The sequence below is a fragment of the Paroedura picta genome, chromosome 6 (assembly GCF_049243985.1).
Source record: "Paroedura picta isolate Pp20150507F chromosome 6, Ppicta_v3.0, whole genome shotgun sequence".
Classification (NCBI taxonomy): Eukaryota; Metazoa; Chordata; class Lepidosauria; order Squamata; family Gekkonidae; genus Paroedura; species Paroedura picta.
In genome coordinates, this window is record NC_135374.1 from 45,950,376 (window position 1) to 45,977,095 (window position 26,720).

Sequence of the window (26,720 nt, forward strand, 5' to 3'; positions counted from 1 at the left end):
CCCAAAATCTTATGATGAGGGTCACCATTAGATAATTGTGTTGCTTACAGAGGAGCCAAAATCTGAAGAATGCATCCCACCTATATTCTGGAGGATGCTTGATGGTCGAAAGTCTGTTTATGCAAAGATGGTAATTTCATCAGTTTTCCCGTCCTTATTACAGAATATTGTGTCACATGACATGGTGCTCATGAGGATCCTCTGACCTCCTGCACTGGATTGGGAAGCTTTTGTGAAAGGCTGTTGTGGGAAATAGAACACAAAGTCGAATTGCTTTCATTAGCGTCTTGCATGCATAGGTTGTATGATTCATTCTTTCCACAGGTGGGAAAACATGTGGTCTGATTCTGATTGACAAAAACAGACTAGTGGAAAATTTCAGCACTGATATCCCGCATCCATTGCTCCAAACAAGTTCTCAGTTTCCAACTGCAACAGGTTCAATAGAACAAAGAAAATGGGAGATTGATTATAATTCCCCTGGGGTTTCCTATATTTTGACAATTAGCCTCAATTTTAGGACTTGCCTATCCCTTGACATTTATTCTTTTTCTTCATATTCCATATAATCCCTTTATCTCACACATGAATCCAGAAAAGCTCATCTTCCACTCATCTGCCAGACTTCTAAAAATAACCATTTAAATTTTTTTAATGTTTCCATGGCTCAATTTCATAAAGCCAGAGAAAAAGAGCAGGTAAATATGCATAATTTCATTTCAGATTAATCTGAAGGTCCTAGTTTTACTCTCAATCATGCCCCAAATTGCATTTTTGAGACTTTTAAAAGGGTTGTTCGGAGCTCTCAGTGAAGGTATTCATTCTCGTCCATTGTCCCAGTAACTTTCATAATACATCTCCTGTTACAAGAGGCAAAACATTAGAGTTATCATTAAAGTGCTCCATTGTACATATGGGAAGTGATTTGGGGTACATTAACCTCTTGAGTACCCTAATGACCTGTAAAATTAGGCACTTTAACAAAGAAATCCTAGCGAGAAGCACACTATCCTCCTGTCTTGACAAAATTCAAGATGCCAGGAGCATCAAAATAACGTTCTTCTCAATCAGCAGAATTCCAACAACTTGAACATATATATCCGTTTACATTGTTTTACGGTAGCAGAAATATTAATCTTCCATGTTTTATATAGAAGATATCCCATTGTAACAAAGTCTTGAAAAACTGTGTTTTTTAAAGCCATATTTAAAGCCATGACAAATGCATGCAGAGAAAGACATAGAAGATATTGCTGCACAGTGCAATAATTGGAAAGGGGAAACAATGATAGGAAGTGTCCCTTGTCAAGAAACCAAGATGACACTCTAAGACCATTTATGCACTGGGAAGTTCATTGCCTGAGCTCCTGTGCAGGAGCACAAGTCGGGGGAGGATGAGGCACACCAGGCCAAATGCTACCCCATGTGGGGGGCAGGAAGAGGTGGGGCAACCTGCCACGACTAAAACTCCATCCTATAGCACAGCATGAAACCTCCAGTGCATAAATGGTCCAAGTGAATAAGCTTTTTCCAGACTCCTGAGGATGTTCCTCGTGACTGAAGGGAACTTCTGATGGTGTCAAAAGAATAACATGCTGGTATGGTTCCACAACTTCAGCCTTGCAGAGTATTTGGCTTATTCTCTTGGTGAGGAAGAGCCAATGATCTGGTCTATGACAGGTTTGATTCACATGTGAAACAGTGGACTGTCATAGGGAGAAGGACCAATTGTGGTAATTACAGATTACTTCATCAGCTTCTGAGATGTAGCTGTATAAATGGACTTTCCCAGGGCATAGCTTTCTTCAAATATACATTCAGTAGAATTAATATTATTCATAGTAGCTGCTCTAGAAATTCACATTGCATCTGCTAATTTGTGCCTAGCACAATGGAGGTGAAAGATAAAACTTCATAAATAAATATATGGTCCATACATTAAACTAGGCTGATACTACAAAAGTATACTGAAATGTCAGTTTAATTACCTTCTCCACTGTTTGTTGTTGTTGTTATGTGCGAAGTCGTGTCCGACCAACCGCGACCCCATGGACAATGATCCTCCAGGCCTTCCTGTCCTCTACCATTCCCTGGAGTCCATTCCCTGGAGTCCATTTAAGTTTGCAAACTTAAGTTTGCAAACTTAAATGGACTCTCCACTGTTTAAGAAACTTCAAATCAGAATAAGGTCTTACACACATATGGTAGGATTTCTTCTATTTAAGAGGAAAGATTATATGCAATATGTCTCCATGTGATTGGCTTTTCATGAGGAACTGTTACATTGTTTCCCTATCACAAAAAATGTAGTGTTATCCTCCAATGAGTTTATGAACTCAGTACAAGACTTCTGTCTACCAGGTGTTTAATCAGAGGAAGAATTTTCACTACACATAACTTTTATATCAGCCACAGGAATGATTGGGTGCATCATGGTAGAATCCATACATTGATTTTTTTTAAGCTGCTTCTTATCAAACAAAAAAGATAATTTACACAATTGTAAAAAGCTCTTGATTTTAGTTTGTTTTTTGTAAAAGAAGTTGGGTCACTTAACAAGAGAAATGTAGATTGCCTTGCTTATATTAATATCTAGAATATGGTTAGCTTCTTATGATTATGATTTCAAAATCTTTTTTCCTACATATAAATGTAACTAAGCAAGAATATACCTTCTGAATGCTACCTTAAAATAAACAAAGAGGCAAGATACAGTATTTAAAGTCAATTTTATCATAAAGCATAGTTTGAAACTTCTGCAAAAGAACAATATCAGCTAGGGAATACTTTAAAGACCATAATTGGACTTTATCCCAGAAAGGGCTAAATAAATTGAAATATGTTTTATATCATTGTGCATATTATTTTTCTGTGATAAAAATAAGTTTGCATTTCATAGTAGCATGAAAAATTGTACAACGGGGGAATAATAATAATAAAGTAAAGGAAACAATAAAGGAAGAAAGGGAAATATTCCTTATATCCTTCTACAAAGGAAGTAATAAATTTCATCTATGAATATTATTTAGTATGTGGCAGTATCTCCCAGTTGACTTGGTGAGAAGGTGGTCTTAAATCCTTGAAGTAAAGGTATTAAACAATACTAAAGATTACAATAATAAAAGTAAAAGTGACAGCTACCATACTTACCCTACAAAATTTCTGAGAAAACTCTTAAAGTCTTTTGGAACATTCTCATGGAAAACACTTTTCCCAAATGAACCTGAGATCCTCTAGGCATCGAATGAATGATGGGAAAATATATTTTAAAATATATCCTAGAATACTAGAAATAACACACTGAGATGGGAGAGTAGTAGCTAGTAGAAATATCCTTTCTTCCTGCTGTTAGAGTTGCATGCTATAATTCCATAATTTGAAAAGTAATACCATATTGTTCTGGGTATCTTGTCTTCCAGTTATTTGACAAATAAAGGTCTCTGCCTCTATATCTTTATTAGGAAACAGTCAATCAAAATGGGTGTTGATAGGGATCTCTCAGGAGAAAAACAGTTTCAGAATTCAGAATCAGTGTACCAACTGTGGTTTTGAGGCTGCTTACCTAACACTACCTTACACTAGCTGGGCACTTCCCTACTTTGGGTTGTTCACCTACCAGGGCTTGGGCATTTTCCATCATCATCCCCTCATTGTGGAATGGGTTCTCTGAAGATGTGACAAAATTAAAGTTGACCCATTCTTCTTCAGTTTCTACCCAACTATTAAGTCAATAAAGAAGTCCACTGAAATTTCAATACAACTGGGGTAAGGGCTGTAATACATTTCTTTTTCTTTCAACCACTGACATTTGGACAGATGTTCCAGTTGACTAGAATGATGGCAAACCCTCTTACCTTCAAAAGATTCCTTAAGGTTTGTTTACCAGGGTTTTTGATGAGGGAGTTAAAAGCAGGGCTGGTGCTCACACAGCAATGGGGCAAATTCACACTGATGCAAGGCATTGATAGTGGCCTGGCCCCATCCCCTGACCCACGTTAGGGTCTCTGATATCCGTCATCAGGGGAATGCTTATTTTTTACATTCCCTTTTTTTCTGTGGCTGCCATTGGCAGCCAGATCTGTGCCTGGTCTGTCCTCCTCCGGCTATGGTATCTCAGAAAATGCCCAATTGGCTCTGAAGTATTAAATAGTCCAATGGAGCATGTTTGCACCTTTCATGAAGGTGGGATTGGGTTGTCATATCCCTACGACCATGGTGAAGCATAGCGGAATCCTTGTGCCCAGAGTTCTGCATGCACATGCAGATCTCTGGGGAAGATTGTGTATGCTGGGGAAAATCTTCCCCCATCATCAGCACACAATAAGCAGTGGGGCATGCTACCCCACCACAAGAAACTGGTAGCAGCCAGCATGGCTGCCACTATGCATAAAACATCACAGAGTAGTATAGCAGTTGCAAATACTGCAAAAACTGGGATTTTAAAAGAGGTCAAAAAAACTACATATTATTTATTGCTATTTGGTGTTTGTTATTTTTCTCAGCTTATGAGGTTTGGATCCTGAGCAGCATGCACAAATCTTAAATCAATTCTTTCACAAATTTGTGACATGCACAAATCAGAAATCAATTCTCTCACACAAAAAAACAATCACATTGGAAAGTCTTTTTCTTCCATGATTGAACTTGTATCTTGTATTGTGCGACAAATTTACAAGACCTGAGTTAAAGACATAGCTAAGATTTCCTAAAATGAAAATTGCAAAATAGATGTGTCTGAAGTTAGAGGTTTGTTGTTATTTGAACTAATGATTTTACTTTTAATTTTTTAATTGATTTCTAAAGGTATAACTTAGCTTAGGATGTCTGTATTAGGCATTATAAACACAGTCGTTTGTCCTGTGATCTTGTTATCATCAGCAAACTTACCTTGCTTAGCATCCTCTGTTAGACAAGAGGCAAACTGATGATCAGATTGCCTCAATGCTTGTTGTACATCCTCAGTAGATGCATATTCAACAAGGTTAGTTCATAGCTGGTCATCAACCTCCAAAGTGATTTCTAAATTTCAAAATCAATTCTATCAGCCTAAACTCTTAGCGTCATGCTCTAATAGAATGAATTGCTTCATACTGGGGGGAGACTTAGAAGAGTAATTGAACAAGCATTAGTAAACAGCAGGGGAAACATGTTTGACCATAACAAGCAAAGACACACAAAGGCATCCGCATAGGAAGTCTCCATTCAAGATTTGGATGTGGTGGCAGTCAAGTGACAGGAGGTGGCTGCTGCAGCAAAAGAAAAGAAAAAGCATCACAACCACATGAAAAGTCTACAGAAAGTGGCAGGATAGAAATCAAATAAATACAATTTTTAATAATGTAAAATTATCATGTTCAAATTAATCGAGACACATCTGAACCATTCCTGGACATGTTCTTGACAACTTGACACAACAGGAAAATTTAAAAAGCCATAAAAATCTGTGTAGCATCTTTTGGTTCAGGAATGTCCTGTTAACTACATCAATCACTATGTACTTGACTAGCTATACTGAAAGCGACCCATAGAGGTGCTGGTTCAGAACATAATCCAATCTCCATGTACAGGCCTTAGCCCAGATCTAGTGAAGCCCTTCCACAATTGCTACAATGACAATCAAGGTAGATAGTGCTGCTTACTCATCAACCTATTTGCAAAGTTTTCTCCATGCTGCTGTCCCTAGCCTAATGTTGTTCATCATCAGAGTTGGGGTAGATGACAGCAACCTCCCTAAAATAAGTATCCAAGGAACAAAGTTCAAACTAATTAAAACTGTTTTGTGCAAACAATGGTAACGCAAACATGACTTGCAATTTGCCAAGTGGTTGTTGTCAGGATGTTATTGTAAATGACTATTTGCATCCACATTATTCTGTAACCATATAAGGCAGCTGCCTTAAAGCAAGGCTGCCTGTGGATACTGTGGAGAGCAGGCTGGTAAAGACACGCTGGTTACATGGCCCAGCTGGGTGTGCATTGGATTGATGCACATGCACAGAAATGGGAGAGGCAGGACCACCAGGTGCCTATTTAAGGTGCCACATGTGGTAGCCCCAACCTCCACCTCTGAACATGGCAGGACAGCTTCCCTCCCACCCACCCATTATGTGGTTTTGTATTTCATGAGTTGTGTGTTACCAAGTTTGTATTTCAAGTTCAGTTTGTCACAGCTGAGGTTTAGGGGCACAAGAATGAGCTTTTTGGCAGGGAGGGCAGGCTGGTTTGCATACTGGTTACCCCAGGCGACTGAGGAAGCCAAATGAGGTGGGCGTCCACCAGCCCTTGATAAGGTCATCTCCCAGGGAAGGTGTTCCAGCTGGCAAAAGGGGTCTGCTCTCCTGCCAGGGATAGAAGCAGGACCTAGAATGCTGCTGGGCCCTTGTGCGTTCAAGCAGCCAGATGGCTGCAAGGTGAGGGCAATTCTTGTGCCAGGCCAACCCTCATGTAGAAAGGTGTGTATTAATAAAAACTGTGGCCATGCTAAAGCCAATACTGGAGTTGTGCCTTGCCTGCCAAGTTTGCCATCCTGCTAGTCAACTGGAACATCTGTCCAAATGTCAGTGGTTGAAAGAAAAAGAAATGTATTACAGCCCCCAGTTGTATTGAAATTTCAGTGGACTTCTTTATTGACTTAATAGTTGGGTAGAAACTGAAGAAGAACGGGTCAACTTTAATTTTCCATTTAGCAGAGATCCAGTGAAGAGACTGAGTAGTAATATTGCATCACTTTTAATGATACTAAACTGTTGTCATGTAGCCCTGAACTTTTCCCTCTCCTGACTCTCAGCACACACATGCACACACACACACACACACACAGAGAGAGAGAGAGAGAGAGAGAGAGAGAGAGAGAGAGAGAGAGAGAGAGAGAGAGAGAGAGAGAGAGAGAGAATATTATGTTTCCAGTAAGCAGAAAATGTCCTTCACAATGCTGTCTCCTATTCTGTATGTTATGGTTCTTGCAAGTAGTTATGGCTGCCTTTTGGCCATTAGGTGTAAAACTGCCAATTTTGCTTTGTTTGGCTGGCCTTTGAAGATAAGAGTCTTTCTGCTGTGGGAATAGCTTATGTTGGGAAGAAGATGTGTTGGTGGGGGAGGAGGGTTGTCTATATGTCACCTAAGACTGGCCAAGCCAATTTTTCTTAGCAATAATGTCTTTCATGATACTCCAGATACTCTTAGACACAATAAACAACTTTTAACACATTCTACATTCTACAAAGTTGGAGCTTTACTCATGTCCAGTTGACGTTGATTGCCCGTATCTGCTGCTTAACTAATGATGCAGCTTGATCATGAGCTAATTTGGATAATAAGTGTATGGAGAAACCCAGACTTTGGATTCGTCCATGGACACCTTTAGTCCAAGATGATTGGAAGTTGTCATTCAGGGTTAAAGAAACTATACCCTGTGGATTATGTATTAATTTCAGCCACATTCCTATTGATGACAGGCAGATTTTGTCTTGGAATATTAACATTCCTGTTTCCAGATGCACCATGGGTTACAAAGCATAGAAGTTGGAGGAGTGCCCGAAGGAATTTAGACTGGACTCTTTCAAGCTTGATAGTATCCGATATTGGAGCACCCAAAAATGCACCATTTTTCTGGCTCTATGGAACTGTGACAGCTCTGTCAGGACTCTCAGATTTTCTGGGAGCTCATTCCACAATGTTGGCGCAAAGACCCAAGAGACCCTGGCCCTGAACAAGGCCAGGTATGCTTCCTTAGGGCCTTTGTGCCTGCAGAGTGAAGTGCTCTGTGGGGGGCATGAGCAGGCAAATAGTCCCTCAGATAGGCTGGGCCCAAGACCTTAAAAGTTCAAAACCAAAACCCTGAATTTGATCTGGGCCAGGACTGGTAACCAATCTCTATGTAACTTTCCACAGTTTTCCTGTCTGTGCTAAACTGCTTTCAGTTATGGCTGAATTCCAAAACTGTCTGTACTTGAGTCTTCTTAACTATGATACCAGTCTGAATTCTCCTCAGCATCCAGTTCCAATGTTTTTCTCTGATCAGCTGATGCTAACCAATCAGATATCTTGGAAAACCTTATCACTAAAGACTCTCTGGCTCTATCAAGAATTAACCATTCAAGTCTTTTATCTGTTTACACAGCATCTCTAAGCTTTTAAAAACTGTAGTCCATCAAAGTTTCTTTGGATGGTTAATTTTTGCTTGCTTGTTATTTGTTCTAAAGAAATGAATTTTTGTTCCTATTTTGACTGCCTATGCAACATTTTATAGCATAAATGACCTATTCTTTCTCCCACACACATTTTCCCCACCCTTTATTATAAGATCAATAGGCTGAAAATTCCTTTTTCCTTTTGTGAGTTTGCCTTTAGGGCTTAAAGAGTCAACTTCATGAAAATTGTTACTGCTGTTCAGCTTTCATAGTTTTCTTTCTTATGTGGAAAAAAGAGAGCCTTAAGTACAGATGTTAACATTATCAAAGGTAAAATCCTCTATATCCAAGTTCACTCCTTGTGAACCTAGGCCAATTTATGGTGCCTGTTGGTAGTTAGACAAGAAAAAAAACATGTTTCTACTGTTGCCTGAGTTCATATTTCTGGTTGACCAAAAAAAGAAATAAGAAATCCAGGGAAAGCAGATTGGGATACCATAAAAATTGCAACTGGTAACAACAGTCATAAAATATGGGAGGAAATGAGAAGTGGCTCTTTCCTGCATTGTGCTGGTAATATTAAAATCCTTGGGCTACAAGGGTGGAATCTATTGTTTCTCTTTAATGGGAATGCAAAGAGCATTTTTGTTGTTGTCAGCCATTCTGTTGAGTCTGGCTCTTGTCAATCCCATGGTACAGCTACTGCCACAATCCCCGATCCCATACTGCCTCCCTCAGTCGTGCAATGTTCTGGCCTGTATCCATCCCAATTGCAGCCATCCTCCTCACCCTTTGTTGGTCTCGTTTCCTTTTTTCACTGACCAATCCCAGCATAACTGCTTTCTCCATTGAGTTGGATTGCATGATGTGGCCAAAATAAGTGAGCCGGAGTTTTGTGATTTTGCCTTCCAATGATACATCAAACTTTATGTACGGTAGTATTTCTTTATTTGTTATTTTGCTGTCCATGGAACCCGCAAAAGCTTTCTCTAATACTAGAGATCCAATGAATCAATTCTTCCCTTGTCTAATTTTTTGATTGGCCAACTTCCGTAGCCATATTGTTATCAGCAATATGATATATCGTGATAATCTATATTTGGTAGAGAGGCTTATATTCTTGTTTTTCCATATTTGGTTCAAGCTCATCATTGCTGAGTGACCCTGAGCAATTAGACATTTTATTTCCATACTGCAGTTGTCACATCAATTTGTGATTCAAGAAAAATGAATTTTTGAATGCATTTGATCTCTTTACAATTAATCGTTATTGTGACATGTCTGTTTTTTTGCAGTGGTCATTATTTTTGTCTTTTTACTGTATAAGAAAATACCAACTTTCTTACTTACTTCAGCTGTTCTAGGTCTTCCTTATTTTCTGACAGGAGAGTAGTGGCATCAGCATATTCCTTCCTCAAATCTTAATTTCAGTGTTTGATTCTTTAAGTCTCTCTCATAGTGATCTCAGCATACGAATAGGAAGAGAGAAAGAATAAAACCTTGGTGCACTCCTCTCTCTATTTTGAACTAATCAGTGTCACCAAATGGTGTACGTACAATGGCTTCTTTGTTTGCGTAGAGGGACTGCATCAGTTTGATCAAATACACTGGTACCCCCAAATTATTCAGGCCTTCCCACAATCTGTTGTGATCCACACAATCAAAAGATTTCTAGTAGTCAATAAAGCAGACATAGACATCCTTCTGTTATTCCAGTGATTTTTCAAAAATCCAGCACAGATTTGCTATGTGATTGTGAGTGTCACACCCCTGTCAAATACCAGCTGGTAATTATCTCTCAATGTTCAAAGAGCATTATGCTCAGGCAATTCCCTGGCCCCAAGGAAGTATGTCTGACCTCAACCAGGGCCAGGACATTTTTTGTCCTGGCCATTAGTTCTGGGCCCTGTTGTTGGTAGCACAGTTCCACAGGGCCTGTAAAGCAGAGCTCTTCTGCCAAGCTTTCTGTTGGGATTGTGATCTGATAAGATCTATTGAACCCTCAAGAACCCCCATCAGAAATGCCCAATGCGAACATCTGGAATGAGCCAATATTAAAGACTGGATAACTGTTAATTATGTTTTAATGATTAGTATAATGTTGGAATTTTAAAGTGCTTAATTATAGTATAAATTATATGTTTGTATTGTCTATATAACTTTGATGTGTGGTGCACTGAGCCATTTGTTAGGACGGTATAAAAATTTAATAAATAATGATAGTAGTTCCTCCTGGAAACTGGGTATTAGTATAGCATCTATGCTCACATTTTATTATTTCTTCGCAATTCAAAATGAACAGTAGTTTTGATGGAACAATGCAGAATGGAGCTCTTTGGGTTGCTGCTGTTAAAGTATGCTGACAATTTATTAGATTGTTTTATTTACATTTCTCTCGGGATCATCATGGATGGTTTACACATCACGTAAGAGCACCATACCATGTAGTATGTGAGAACCTTGCACTTACAAAATCTGTGACAATGATCAGGCAGTGGCATTCCTGAAGCTGGCTCATGCTCAGAAGTGGAGTCCATCACAGTTTCTTTGGCTGGTTTATTTTTGTTTGTTTGTTTTGCTCTTTCTTTAGCATCTATTCAAGAATGTGCTCAGTCAAGGCTATGGTCTTCCCAGTTGCAATGTATGGCTGTGAAAGTTGGACCATAAGGAAGACTGAGCATCAAAGAACTGAGGCTTTTGTACTCTGGTGCTCGAGAAGACTCTGGCAAGTCCCTTGGACTGCAAGGCGAACAAACCAGTCAATCCTAGAGGAGATCAGCCCTGACTGCTCTTTAGAAGGCCAGATCCTGAAGATGAAACTCAAATACTTTGGCCACCTAGTGAGAAGGAAGGACTCCCTGGAGAAGAGCCTAATGCTGGGAGTGATTGAGGGCAAAAGAAGAAGGGAATGACAGAGAATGAGGTGGCTGGATGGAGTCACTGAAGCAGTCAGTGCAAGCTTAAATGGACTACGGGGAATGGTAGAGGACACGAAGTACTGGAGGATCATTGTCCATGGGGTCACGATAGGTCGGACACGATTTCACAACTAACAAGAATGTGCAAAGTTTTTGTAATTTAGTTTAGAATGAAGAGTTGCTCAAGTAGCTGCTTGTTCAGAAAGTTCAAATGGTCAAATGCGTCCAAACAAATTTGCATGGTCTAATTTCATATGATTAGACCAACTCCCTTTTACAGGCCCTGTGGAACTGTTCGAGTCCCATCAGGATCCTGATCTCCTCTGGTAGCTCATTCAACCAGGAGGCTAGATAGCCATCTGACGGAGAGGCTGATTCTGTGAAGGCAAAGGCATGGAAGGTTCAAGTAGATGAGCGATAGGGATGTGAGTGCCCTGCATAGTGCAGGGGGTTGGACTAGACGACCCATGAGGTCCCTTCCAACTCTATTATTCTATGATTTTATGATTCTAAGTATCCTGTGTACCCTCCCTCCCAGTTGGTAGAATGGGTCCCTTGCCCCTTGATGGCCTCTGCTGGGAGGAGGCCAGGAAATGGTTGCTTGGTGTCCACCTCATCCAACCATTCCCACCTCCTGGCTCTGAGCCCCTGACCTTCACTAGCTGGTTAAGGTCATGCTCAGTATTAGCTGGACTCTTACTGAGACCCCCAGCCCCAGGATCCCAGTACACAAACTGGTCCCTGACCAAAACTCAACCTCATACCCTTCTTATCCCACAGCTGTGACAATAAAACACAAAAACCTGAAAGCATAAACATAGGGTGGGTGGGATGCTGTTGAACGGCTCACAGTGGCGGAGAGGCCAAGCTCAGCCATGAGGTGCCTTAAATAGGCAGCTCGCAACACTGCTCCTCACACTGCTGCCTCGTGCACGCTGCCAGCCTGCACCTCCCTAGCATCCTATACTCTGCCGCATCCTTCCTGTCCTGCCCACCCACAGCGCCAACTGCAGCCTTCGCTGACTCACGGTCACTTTTTAGTGCTATTTCACCATTTGATTATTTCTGCCATTGAGTGATATTCCTTGAGTCAAAATGTAAGAGGGCGAATTGTAGAGATATACTGTTGACACCAATTATTAATTTATGCTGCAAGGGCCCATAGTACAATGTTTTTGACCCCTGCATCTTTTCAAGTGCCAAAACAGCTGTGGGGCAGTGGTGTTTGCAATTGTTTCAGTATTTGATGTGTTATGGGATGGTGGGCAAGAGTGATTGAACCTATAGCACTACAAGCCCAATTATCAGCATTGTAAAATAATGTTAAATTGGCATACTTGTGATGGCCACAAGACCACTGTCACGTCTCCTTTGACCCTGAGTTCATCTATTTAACACAGCAGACATATGGCCTGGGGGCTGGAACCAGTCCATCCAGGGTTCATATCCAGCTCGTGAGCAACTAGTGCAAGGGAGAAATGCACGAGGTGGCTTCAAGGGCACATGCCTAATTAGGATAGATGAAGCTACTACATTGGGGTGGATGGAGCTGAGTTGTTGGTATTAATAAATGATGACCATGTGTAGTGGCAAGAAGGGGGGGTGTATATCTTGCCACCTCCTGGTATCAGATTACAGTGTCTTTCACTGGTGTCCAGAGATAATACAGCTGAGGGAGGCTTTCCAAGTATAGAGTTGTTCCAGTCCGAAGCCAGAGTTCCAGAAGTAAATAAAAGCAAATTTGTCTGGTTCAAAAGTCAGACTTTTATGTATCAGGCAAAGTATTGTCAGCAATTCACCATCTGCTGTATACTTACAGTGTCTCTTGGGAGACCTTATAGCTCCATGCCAGCTTTTCAGGCACAGTCCTGCAAAGACTCCTCATTACAATCTGAAGGGAACTAGTGTCAAGCCAGGAGGCATGCATTTTGCCTCTGAGCTTGTATTCTCATTCAGAGCTTAAAGGTGCAGGTGACCTCTGAGGGCTGGGAACAGGGAAATGTCTTTCACCCACCTCATCAGAGGAGGGTCATGGAGGTAGTTCTGCATCAACTCTCAACTATGAGTCCTTGCAAGCTTGCATCTTATTTTCCTGTTGGTTAGCTTTTGGTAGCTCTGTGCAAGCTACAAGAAGCCCCCAATCCTGGACTCTGCCATCTTGGTATCTCAGGACCAAGTCTATAGTATGGGGCTAGCTTCCAGGAAAATGTGCTTAGAATGGCACTGCAAGATGTCTAAATATATATACAAATTTATTATATAAGAATACTTTCAAATGAAAATGAATTTGAAAAATCATCTTAAGTCATTCTTTGCCAACAGAAAAAGAAGATAGAATTCAAAATATACTCTTGGAAATTGCAGGGCAAACAAAGGGAAGCAACATTGTAAGAAGTAATGAAGCTTGTAATGAAGCTTGTAACAGACAGAATAATATTTTAAGGCCACACTTTCCCCATTTATGGTAAACTCATTGTTTGGCTTAAAACAAACAAACAGCAAAAACATCCCCAGCCCCTATTTTTTGTCATTCAAATTAATATGCAACAAGACATTCCAAATCCAGAAGCTTAAACATATAACCATTTTGTTCAGAACTCTAAAATGCATGATTTGGGGACTTGATAGTAAAAAGGCCAAGTACTAAAGACTGAAAACTTTTCAGAAATGTTCCCCCTTTTTAAAAACACTAGCAAATTCATTTATAGTATTTCAAAAATTAAACTCCTTTCAGGTCACCATGGTGCCAATAATAGCTTTACTTTAAAATATTTTTGAATTATTCATAAGCACAGGAATAACATTCTGACATTTACCTGATCTATCCTAAAGATTAGACTCTAATGGGAAACTTGATCATATTCACTAGCTGTTTCTAGGGAACGGCAGCAGGCGAGGGAGATTCAGGAAGGACTGAGTGGCAGATTGAGGCTGTGCATAGAGATACTGCCTCTTTAGTAAGGTCATCTTCATGTCAGGTGTTCAAATCCTGAATAGAGAGGCAAGATAATTGCTCTTGGGTCACCGTGGCAGGAGCTTTGTGTTAACCCCAACCAAGAGATAAGAGGCATCAGAGTCTCTGTCTCAAAGGAAGTACTATGCTGAAATTCTTAGGTTCTAAAGGTTTTTTTTTTAATCTTTATGATCAAATGTAATGAACTCTTCATGTATCAGGCCAAGATACATTACTGTTCAGTGGTCACAGTAGCAAACTCTTAGTGAACAACAACAATTTCTATTTGTACAAGACTTGTTCACTCAAGTTGTATTTATTTATACATTACAATGGAACAGTCTGACGTCCCCCCCGCCCCCATCCGTGTATGTCCCAAGGAGTCCCTGCTTACTGTTGCTTAGTTAGAATTGTAGACTGCACAAGCTCCTTTGTCCTGAAACCAATGGTCATCCCTGTATCATCTTGCTAATAAATTGATTTTGCTTTGAACACATTTGATTCCGCTGTGTAAGCCTATGAGCAAGTTACAGCGAATATGCATACAATCTGTGTACAGTGTAAAGGTAAAGGTAAAGGTATCCCCTGTGCAAGCACCGAGTCATGTCTGACCCTTGGGGTGACGCCCTCCAGCGTTTTCATGGCAGACTCAATACGGGGTGGTTTGCCAGGGCCTTCCCCAGTCATGACTGTTTACCCCCCAGCAAGCTGGGTACTCATTTTACCGACCTTGGAAGGATGGAAGGCTGAGTCAACCTTGAGCCGGCTGCTGGGATCGAACTCCCAGCCTCATGGGCAAAGCTTTCAGACAGCTGCCTTACCACTCTGCGCCACAAGAGGCTCTTACAGTGTACAGTGTACAGTGTACCCACTTTTTAATATGCATGTTGGAAAATGTCTGTGTTATGTCCAGCTGAACAAGTGATTTAGATGTATCCAGTATCCAGTTACTGGTTCCTTATTGCATTTGTAAAGTGAGTCTTCCTTCAGACATCTTACCAACAGATGTATGCACATATATCTGTAACATATGAACAGGGAAATTTTCTTCCATACATGGGTAATGCTGTCACTCAATATCCATTTGGATAGATAAAACATTGGTTGAACCAAGTGATCATCAATGCAGCTGGCAGCAATTACACTCATCGGCAGCAATTACACTCATCTTAAGCTGCTTAAGGAGACAGTGGTTTGTCCTCACCTTAAGAAACCATTGCTGGACCCACAGGACCCAGCCAGTTACCGACCAGTCTCTCACCTAGTGTTTCTGAGGAAGGTAGATGAAAGGGCCACGGCAGACCAGCTCCTCGTGTTCCTGGAAGAAACTTTGGCACTCGACCCATTCCAGTCTGGCTTCCGTCCTGGCCACAGGATGGAGACAGTGCTGGTTGCTCTGATGGATGATCTCCGTTGCCATTTGGATCGGGGTGGCTCAGCCATATTGGTTCTTTTCGATCTGTTGGCTGTGTTTGACATGGTCAATCATGAACTGCTGGCTTGCCGCCTCGCCAGGATGGGGATACGGGGCACAACCTTGAGCTGTATACGCTCCTTTCTCCTAAACCGGACCCAGAGAGTGGCAGTGGGGGAAGAGTTGTCAGGCCCAGTTTGGTCATGTGTGGAGTCCCTCAGGGCTCGGTCCTCTCCCCCATGCTGTTTAACATCTTCATGCACCCTCTGGCCTAACTGGTGCGAAGTTATAGCTTGGGTTGTCATCAATATGCGGATGACACCCAGCTGTATCTCCTGATTGACAGTCACCCGGACTCTTCCCCGGAACCATTTGCCAGATGTTTGGAAGCTGTGGCTGGATGGCTCAAGCAGAGTCACCTGAAACTTAACCCCTCCAAGATGGAGGTCCTTTGGCTGGGTTGTAGGCGGGCAGACCAGGAAGTGTGCTTATCCATGTGACGGTCACCTCCAGAATAGATTTCTGTAACTTGCTCTACGTGGGCCTGCCCCTGATCTTGATCTGGAAGTTACAGCTGGTACAGAATGTGGCTGCTAGGTTCCTCACAGGAACACTTTGGAGGGCCCATATCCAGCCTGTGCTGAGGCAGCTGCACTGGTTGCCAGTTGCTGCCTGGATCTGCTTCAAGGTTTTGGTTCTTACCTTTAAGGCCCTGCGCGTTCTGGGATCCATATACATGAGGGACTGCTTTTCACCCTATGCCTTCTGCAGAGCTTTACACTCTGTGGGTGCAAATCTTCTGGTTATGCCCAGCCCCAGGGAAGTGTGCCTAGCCTCGACCAGGGCCAGGGCCTTCTCGGTCCTGGCCCCTGCCTGGTGGAATGGGCTCTCGGAAGAGCTATGGGCCCTGTGGGAGCTTTCAACATTCCGCAGGGCCTGCAAGATGGAGCTCTTCTGCCAGTCCTATGATTGAGCCCAGTGCATTAAGGAAGATCTTGACCCCCTTGTTTGGCTATTTTTAGGTTATTCTTATGTTAGTCTGCTAGTGGCATGACATCCTGTGTCCCACCTCTGGAGATGATAGTGAGTGGGGTTCTAGTTAATCTTTTCCGCCATGGTATTTTTGTGGATGTTGTATTTTATATTTTTAGGGGTAATTTTATTGGGGATTTTATGTATACTGTAACCCGCCATGAGCCTCTGCGGGGGTGGTGGGCTAGAAATTCAATAAATAATAATAATAAATAATAATCTCCTTCAGTTGAAAATAAAATAGAATGGCCATTGCTTTTCATTCTACATCACAAAGAGTAGCTGCAAATTAGTGGAGGCTGCAGTTTGTGGCCAGCCCTTGTGCCAGGCCAACCCTTAGTTTGGTGTAGTTAATAAAACGGTGGCCTGTTTTATGCCAAGGAAATGACTCACGTCGTGATTGGCCTTATACCACCCTGCCAGTCAATGAAATGGTAAGGGTTGTTCTGAGAGAGGTTTTAGTACAACAGCTGGAAAATCCCAAAGGCTATTTTAACGGGATAGGTTCAGCTGTGACTATGTACAGTGAGTTCTTCGTTCTATTACTGTCATATGCAGAACAGTGCTACCTCTGAATAGCTGAATAGTAGTTTCATGCATTTGTATGTATAATTCTTGACTCATCACAGATGTTGATCTGAAATGTCTTGACTACTTTATGGGCAGAGATTCTTTCTTTCTTTCTTTCTTTCTTTCTTTCTTTCTTTCTTTCTTTCTTTCTTTCTTTCTTTCTTTCTTTCTTTCTTTACCTACTTACATATTCTGAATTATTCAGGGCTTTTTGAAAAAAAATATTTAGAGATGCTTGTTAACCCACCTGTTTATCACTTGTCATGATGCCAAGTCATCCTTACTGGAGCTTTTATTTTAGGAAGGTGTTTGTGTGGTATTACTTATGTTTTTAATTTTTAATTTATTACCTGTATTGGTGCCTCTTCTAAGGACAGAAAAGTAGGGTATATATTTTGGAAACAAATAAATGGACATTCAGTTGGACATTCACGACACCCATTTTGGTGTATTAGTTAAGAGTGGCACCCTCTAATCTGGAGAGCTGGGTTTGACTCCCCAATGCTCCACATGCAGCCAGCTGGGTGACCTTGGGCTAGTCATATCCTGTTAGAGCTTTCTCAGAAAGAAGTTCTGTCAGAGCTCTCTGAGCTCCACATATTTCACAAGGTGTCTGTTATGGGGAGAGGAAAGGAAAGCAATTGTAAGCCTGTTTGAGACTTCTTCAGGCAGTGAAAAGTGGGGTATAAAAACAACTCTTTGTCCTTCTTCCGGGCATATTAAAATGCACAATTGATATAAGATGTACATTCAAATATTGATAAAGTTGTAAGAAACTCAGTTAACTGGATTATTGAAGTGGGCATTTATCTCTCCAATGTTGTAATATATGGGTTTTTTTTTCAAACTGCCTTTGTATTCTGTTCTAGTAATTGGTTGCTAATGAGTTTTCCCCCTTGTCATTTGAGATGGACACATTATAGTAACCAACTACTAGCAGACTTTATATAACCATTCAGACATACTCGAGAAGTGTGATTGAACAAGAATTGATGAAAACTGCTTTCTTTCGGTTTTCACCTCTTTCTTGCACTTCTGAATCACTAGGGTATGCTGTGTGCAAAGTCCATAGTGCTCTCTTGAATGCCACTATTCTCCCTGCCCTTTTCTACCATGCATTCTTCTTCAGAGAATTCTAAATTGAGTGTTTTTACTTAGTAACAAGAGGAAAGAAGCAACATCTGTCACACCAATCACTGATGCCTTGAGCACCTGCAGCCCAATGAGCTACTTCTTTCCTAGTTTCTATGTAACACCAATCTCATTTTGGTCTCAATGGTCAATTGATCTTAATGGTACCACACTAGCGCTATAATGAACAACTTAAGAACATTCAACAACCACAACAACAAAAACCCTCTGGGTTTTATTCCCCACTCCGCTGCCTGCAGCCAACTGGGTGACCTTGGGCTTACCACAGCACTGATAAAGCTGTTCTGACCAAGGAGTAATATCAGGATTCTCTCAGCCTCACCTACCTTACTGGGTGTCTGTTGTAGGGAGAGGAAAGGGAAGGTGATTGTAAACTGTTTTGGGACTCCCTCTGGTAAAGAAAAGTGGTATATAAGAACCAACTCTTCTAAAAACAGGTTGTGTTGCATCCCTCTTAAAGAAATCTACCCTGGATCCATAATTTTTTCAATAAGTATCAACCAATCTAAAATGTTTGTTTGCTTATTTATTTATGCATTACATTTGTATACCACCTTCTCCTGGTGGCTCGAGCAGTTCTATTCTTGAGCAAAGTGACTGTACCAATGCCAGCTGGAAAACTTCAAACATTTGTGGATGAAGCACATTATATGGATTCCTTCCAATGTTGTTTCAGGCATGGCTAGGGAATTGAAACAGCCCTAGACATCCTGGTGGATGACCAGCACCATAGATGGATAGAAGAAACATGACTGTTTAGTCCCCTGGCCTTTTCAGTGGCTTTTGATATCATCAGTTATGGTACCCTACTAGACCCCCTTTCTAGGATAGAACCTTGAGATCTTTTTTTCTGGTCATACTTGGAGTATATGTATCAAAAGCTATTGTTGGGGTTCTGCTGCTCAGCTCCTTGGCCTTCAGCCTGCAGTGTCCTGTAAGATTTTATATTGGTCACTATGCTATTTATCATCTACATTAAACCATTGGATGAGATGATGTGATTCTACCTCACTCTTCTTGACAATCCCAGGAAGGCTGTAGAAACCCTGTAGAAGCCTATGTGAGGTTTTGGAGTAGATTTGGACTGATACTGAAAGGTAATCATGACAAAATGGAAGTGAATCTGGTGAGTGGAACATCTGACCCAGAATTTAAGGTATAACCCATTCAGCATGGAGTTGCACTCTTCTTAAATAAACATGTTCATAGTTTGGGCTATCTTGGAATCAGGCCTACTGCTGGATAAGCAGGTGGCAGCTATGCCCAGGAGTGCCTTTTACCAGCTTTGACTGGCTAGCCAGCTGTGGCCTTTTCTATGGAAAAAAGATCTGGCCACTGTGAGATCATTCTCTTCTAGTGTTATCTTCCACCAGTGGGTGAAAATTTTTTGGTTATGTTTGACATTCTTTCAGTGATCCCTCCTTCATGTATTTCTATGTTCTAATTGTCTAATTGTTTTTGTTGTGTTTTTGTATGTATATTTTTAATTGTTTTAATGATTTATATTATTTCTGCTGGTTTTAATGGTTTTTGGCCTGTTTTACATCATGGAGACCCAGATGAGGGCTCAAAAGTAGGGTATAGATACTGTAAATAAATAAATCCCCCATCCAACCAGATGCATCTCAGGAGCCTCATATCACTGCTTGCCTTCCTAGATTCCTTACTTTCATTGTGCCATCCATTCTGCTACCCTGACAGTCTACCTCTTCCTCGTACTATTGTTCTCCAAGATAAGTCATTGCAATGCTGTCTGTGTTATGCTTTGGAATCTTTCCTATTGTTTTCCCCATAAATCTTAATATTAAACATGGGTACCTTCCATTGTTTCTATCTGTCTGAAACACAGGTATATGCATATCTTAAAGTCTGCCAGAGACTGGCTTTTCCTCCAATTTGGATGGTAAACTTTGAAAGTACAAACACAAGAAAATGGGAGGGTGTCGCATTAAAGTAAATGGGAAATGGAAAAAAAATCAGATTTATGAAAATGAAACAACAATAATGAAACAAAACCATATGAAACAATTCAGTCATGAAACACTTTTAATTAAGTGCATGTGTGGGGGGACTGAAACAAATCCCCATGCACAAAAGTAATAGATCATCATATTCCCTTTCCTATGTCATTCTTTCTGCTTTTCTGAGCTAGATATTTGATAGTGCGTCCTTCACTTTATTTTTGTCAGGTAAATACATTAAAATGAATAATCTTATGAAAGGCAAACAAATAAAACCCAAGAATGCAGTGCTTATGAAAGGTCTATAAGCTTTTTCAAGGAAGTTATTTATATTGACTGGCTAGAGAAATTGTCAAAACCAAACTAAATTTTGAAGAAAAAGATACATTATTGTAGTTCAGTTTGCTAGAATCACAACATATAAGGAGCTCTATAAACTAATGGAATAGCTATTTGACAGAGGAATGCACTGGCATCATTTCCTGAGCAACATTTAAAAGGTTCAGCTGAAACTATATTTCCATGTATACAGGACAGCTACTGACTTTGATGGCACCTTCATAAATACAGTTATATATCTGAAATCAGTATTTGGCTTTTCTTATGATTTTTAAATTGAGTAATGAACAGCTATTCAGTTTCTAATGTCCCCAATGTGTCTTTGTGTTCACAAAGCAAAGACACTAAAAGAACAAACAAGTCCCCCCCCCCCATCCTCCACAGTAGTTCCAAAGGGATTTTTTTAAAGTTCCTCATTCCTAAATAAATGTATCCTAAATGAAAACATTTACACGGAGTATTTTTAGGAGCTGAGCCAAAGAAATAATGAAGCTAATCTATACTTTCTATCATTCCAAATGAAATAAAACGGAAATAAGTTCAAGTTTCTAGATATTGGTTGGCCCTGTTTATTTGAGTCTTAAATCTGCATGCGTATCACTTAAATTTATCAGATCATAAAGCTGAAGAACAAAGGTTAAGTCAAGACTGCTTCTCACATTTCCAAATCTATGAAGTTGCCTGCATGATAAGAAATAAGTGCTCCCATAATGTGTCAGGTTATAGCACATCCTTTCTGATAGAAGTTACCACACATTTATCAAAAATTTAGCACATGCTTATCAAGAAGTTAACACATGCCTATCAACAGTAAGGCCATGCATATATGTGCTTGGAGACAGTGAGCCAGGAGTTGAACATGCTGGCTTTTGCATAAGTATGTTTCTGTCAATATGAATACAATACTTGCACTGAGTTTAATTGTGCATAGGCTATGTTAACTTTGAGTAGAACACAGGTAAGCAGGGTGGGCCACTCACATTCATTCCATCAAACTCCCCCTTGTGGCTCCTATAAATATGTATGGCATGTATCCAAAGATTCAAAGATCCTTATCCATTGTTGTTCCTCTATATATTTATGAAACAGCATAGGGGTGGGATGTGTCTGGCTGTCCAAGTTTGAACAGGACCAATCAGGGTGCAGCCAGCTTTGCCCTGATTGGCCCTGTCCCTATAGCTCCCGTCCTCCATCCCTGGACTCTAGCTTCTATGCTCTCAGGCACGTCAGTGCCTGGAGCCAGCAGCAGGTAAGGGGAGATGGCACTGGGCAAAGGGTCATGGTGGAGGGCTTGCAAATGAGGGCCTCTTGGCCTGCTAAGCAGGGCCTCCTAATGAGGGCCTCTTGGCCTGCTAGGCTGGGCCTGCTGACTGCCTGCTAAAGAGCTCTATCCCAGGCATCCTAATGAGCTGCCCAGTCCCCACCTGCCCCACTTGATCTGGCTGTGATCAAAGCCACCTTATGCTGCTTGGCCAGGGCAGGGGGCCCTTTCAAAGCATGTTCTTAGGAACGGCTTTGAAGCTAGTGGTATAATAAAATCAGAGTCCAGTAGAACCTTTAAAACAAACAAAAATTTATTCAAGGCATGAGCTTTCAAGTGCAAGCACTCTTCCTCAGAACTAGCACTCAAAAACTCACCGCTTAAATAAATCTTTGTTGGTCTTAAAGGTGCTACTGGACTTTTATTGTGCTACTTCAGACCAACACGGCTACTCATTTGAATTTGTCATGGTATATTCCACAAGAAGTGGGATTGAGTTAATATGTCAGTTGTTACTGGCTTAAAATCATCAATGTTGGGTATATAAAATCTACCGACAAAGATTCTCGCCCCTTATGTGAAACAGTTTGGTGTAGTGGTTAGGAATGCGGACTTCTAATCTGGCATGCCAGGTTCAATTCTGCACTCCCCCACATGCAGCCAGCTGGGTGACCTTGGGCTCGCCACGGTACTGATAAAACTGTTCTGAATGGGCAGTGATATCAGGGCTCTCTCAGCCTCACCCACCCTACAGGTTGTCTGTTGTGGGGAGAGGAATGGGAAGGCAACTGTAAGCTGCTTTGAGCCTCCTTCGTGTAGGGAAAAGTGGCATATAAGAACCAACTCTTCTTCTTCTTCTTCTATATAAGGAGCGAGAATCTTTGTTCCCTCTCCCCTCCCTCTTCTCCTCTCCTCTCCTCCACCCCGACCCCACCCTCTCTCCTTACCTGCTGGCTCCTTACCTGTTCCCTCCCCCCTCCCTTCTCTCCTCCAACCCCACCCCCTACCCTTACCTGCTGGCTCTGCAGAGGGCAGCACGGTCTAGGCAGCACAGAGAAGGGCCAGGCCAACAACAAGCAGTGCTGCTCGTTTCTGGGCTGGCCCAGCTCCTGCCAGTCTTCCATGCCTGCACCAGCTCTCCAGAGGGCGGATACAGCATCAGAAGCACAGCAGGGGCTGGGCCAGCCCAGCAACAGGCAATACTGCTCGTTGCTGTGCTGCCCCCCCTGGCAGTCTCCCACAGCTGCCTTCGTCCTCCTTGGAAGACTGGTAGCAATGATGCCAGAACACTGAGCATTACCTCAGTGCTCTGGCACTGCTGCCCATCAACTGGCATGGTCTCTGGATATGGGACGACGGATGTTACATCTGTCTACTGCTTCCATTTGGGGGACCCTGCTAGTAGATGTTTCACATAAATATGGCCATAGCTCAATTACATACTGATAGGAGGGTTGGCACAACATGGGAGAAGGAGCCTGACCTAGCAGTCAGCAGACTGCATCACAACCCATGAAGTCCAGAGGCACCCCCGGGATCCACACCATTCCCAGCCGCAAGAGTAGATCCCCCTGCCTACCTAAGCCCACCCTGCAGGAAATGACCTATGTGGGGGAGCCAATGGGTACCTACCTTATTTGGCTGCCCCTAAGCTGCCTGGCAATGAGCCCCTGGCCTCCCAACTGGGTAAGAAGAAGAGTTGGTTCATATATGTCGCTTTTCCCTACCCGAAGGAGGCTCAAAGCGGCTTACAGTCGCCTTCCCATTCCTCTCCCCTCAACAGACACCCTGTGAGGTGGGTGAGGCTGAGAAAGCCCTGATATCACTGCTCGGTCAGAACAGCTTTATCAATGCCGTGGTGAGCCCAAGGTCACCCAACTGGTTTCATGTGGGGGAGCGCAGAATCAAACCTGGATCACCAGATTAGAAGTCCGCACGCCTAACCACTACACCAAACTGGCTCTCAATAAGCCATGCTCATTTACATGCCACCTCTTATCGAGGCCCTGAACCCCAGGGAATCTCCCTGCCAACAGACTCTGTTCCATGAGAACGCACAGCTATGATGAAATATTAACCAGGAAACATCCACCTTAAACACTGGAACAAGGCTATTTCCACATTAACATAGGGTGGTTGGGAGGGAAGCTGCTCCACAGCATCCTGTGTGAAGTGGCCAGGACCGGCACATGTAGTGCCTTTATAAGTGCTGTGAGTCCCACCTACCCATTCTGATACTGCATGAATGGGCCGCTGGGGCAGTCACATCTGCCTCCAGCCAGTCCTCCACAACGAAGGCCACAGTGTAGGTGTGCATCCTAGCACCTTTTGTAATCCTGGGTACAATAGGCTTTGCCTCTAGTAGAACTACAAAAACATGTCAGGAGTGTCTGACACAAATTTCCAATAACACAATTTTGATGTACTTTGCATGCTATGACATAGTATTTAGCTATTTGTTTGGTGACCTCAGTATTTCCCTGTGAGAGGAGGCTCTTTTATTTTATTTTATTTCCTCAAACTCACCAGGAATCCGGGGTGGGGGTGGGGGTGGGCAATTATTTTATTTCAAATTCCCATATAAATTGAGCATCTGAAAGTGACATACCCAATGGTCTCCAATCCTCTGCCTCCACATATACATACTCTCTCTGCTCTTTGAGTCTTTTTATAGTTCCCTTAAAGCACATGTCAAGGCCCAGCCGTGTCCCTTTCACCACTGCTGCCCTTGTTCAGATCTGTGACACCTCTCTAATCTCTGCCATCAACTGCCACTGCTTATGGAGAGGCCATTGGTTCATGCCACCTGGCCAGCTAGTGCAAGTGGGGGGGGGGGTAAAATCATCCCTGAACACAAGCCTTCACTGTAACAATATTTAAACCCACCACCTTCCCAAGCACTTTTGGTTTGCCTGACTGGGAACCTCCAAACAAATGTGAAATTTCACTTTAGGCAGGAATAAACTATGATTCAGTTTCATTCAAGAAAGCTTGTGAGAAATATTAGTCCTATCAAAACTCTATTTGATATCCTTACAAATAATCAAGTTTTTTGCAATAACTTTCAGATTTATATAGGTTTCCTTTTAACATAACTCAGTAACAACCCCCCCCCCCCCCCCGGCTGTAAGCAGCAACTCCTTAAGCTTTAATCCTAGCTCAGTAACAACTCTGCTTAGGACTAAACATGTATAGAAAAAAAACTGGAAGATTAATTAATTTCCTTTAAAATGCTTTACACATTTACAATCCATATGTAGAATAACAGGTTTAAAATGTTCTATAAATGCATGCTTTCACAGATACTTTAGACAATTCTTCAAAATGTCTCCCACAGGTATGTCAATATGGATTACAAAAAGAAAAGAAAAAGTATTACCATTAATCTCCAGAGAAACAAAGAGTTGTCTATAAATAAAACAATTCTTTTTAATAACACACGCACACATACAAACACATAAACACAGAAAATCTATTCTGCCCCAGTCAAATTTCTCTTTCTTTATTATGGTAAACTTAGTGCATTAAAAAAAAATCATACAACTCATATATATATATATATATATATATATACACATACATACATACATACATACATACATACATACATACATACATACATACATACATATATATATATATATATATAACCAAACTGTCATCAATAATTTATCTTTACTAATTGAAGGGGGTGGCAGGTTACAGTGGACGAGCGATAGGGTTGTTAGTGTCCTGCATATTGCAGGGGGTTGGACGAGATGACCCATGAGGTCCCTTCCAACTCTATGATTCTATGATTCTAATAAGTGACATGACAGCAGGATTGTGTCCCTGCTCCAGTTGTCTTTGTCATTTCCTCTGAATAGAGAGAAGTCTCAGAATGGGACCTGGGCTGAATCTGCATGGAGCTTTCTTTTCCTGCTTTTGATCCTACTGAATTCAGATTGATTTGAACCTGAGTCTTTATGCTTCCCCCCCCCCCCTGACTTGAAACAGAAACCCATCCGTACAAGGCTGCAAGCAGGTGGGCAGTTGAGAGAGTGAGCAAGTGGGGGGTGGGGGGGCAGGTATTCACTGATGTATAACAAAGTACATAGGGTATACTTTAATGTGAACTAAGAAATAGAATGGGGCAATTAGCTAGTTCCTTGTTACTGATGCATCCTGCTACCAGTCAGAAAATATCTGAACCTTGCAGAAGTTCCAGATCTTGACTGATACTGTATGTAGTATTTTTATTATTATTTACCTATTGGATATGAGTGGTTCACAATTATGATTTGGGGAATCCTCTTTCCAACTATGTAAGCATTAGTTGCTTATTCTCTGTTTCATGACATAATAAATGTTCAGCCTATAAAACCATGAGATTGGCTACCAAAGATTTGAAGATCTGGCTGATAATGGTTCATTTTTCCAGGCTTCTATGTTTCTGAATGATTTTTCCTTGCAATTAGAATACTGAGGAATATTCACTGATACCACAAAATCTCAGAACTGTTCATGAGGGATGTATTAATATATACATGCAAATATATCAGACCATTTCTCCATTGTATATTTACACAAAGGTTTTAGCGGCATCTGGACCCACATTATGGTGATGTTCAGACTAGACTACTGTAATGCACTGTACATGGATCTCCCTTCAAAATCATTTTGGGAATACCAGATGGTGCAGAGTGCCACAGCTCAGCCATTCACAAAGTAACTTAAGAAATTTATTAGGTATTGTGGTCTATCCTACCATGTATTGCTTATTAAAACTAGAATCCTGCTATGGTATTTTGCATCATTTAATGTGTCATATTAATACTTATGCTTCACTCAAGTCTCTATTTTTAGACTTCTGGTTGGTTCTACAGCCCTAATCCTATTGCATCATTTACTTAATGTCCCCATCCATTGATTGTATTACATCAGTCTGTGTAATCCACCTCAAGTCCAAGTGAGAAAGATGAATAATGTAAATAAATATTGTAAATAAATGT

At 41.4% G+C, this 26,720-nt stretch overlaps 1 long non-coding RNA gene across 1 annotated transcript in view; it reads right to left on the minus strand.

Annotated features, from left to right (window-relative positions):
* Nucleotides 1–210: 210 nt before the first annotated feature.
* LOC143840673 (uncharacterized) overlaps nt 211–26,720 on the minus strand; it is a 49,233-nt gene continuing 22,723 nt past the window's right edge. The window contains exon 3 of the long non-coding RNA XR_013232302.1: nt 211–240. This is a non-coding gene — a long non-coding RNA (uncharacterized LOC143840673). The remainder of the gene's footprint in view (nt 241–26,720) is intronic.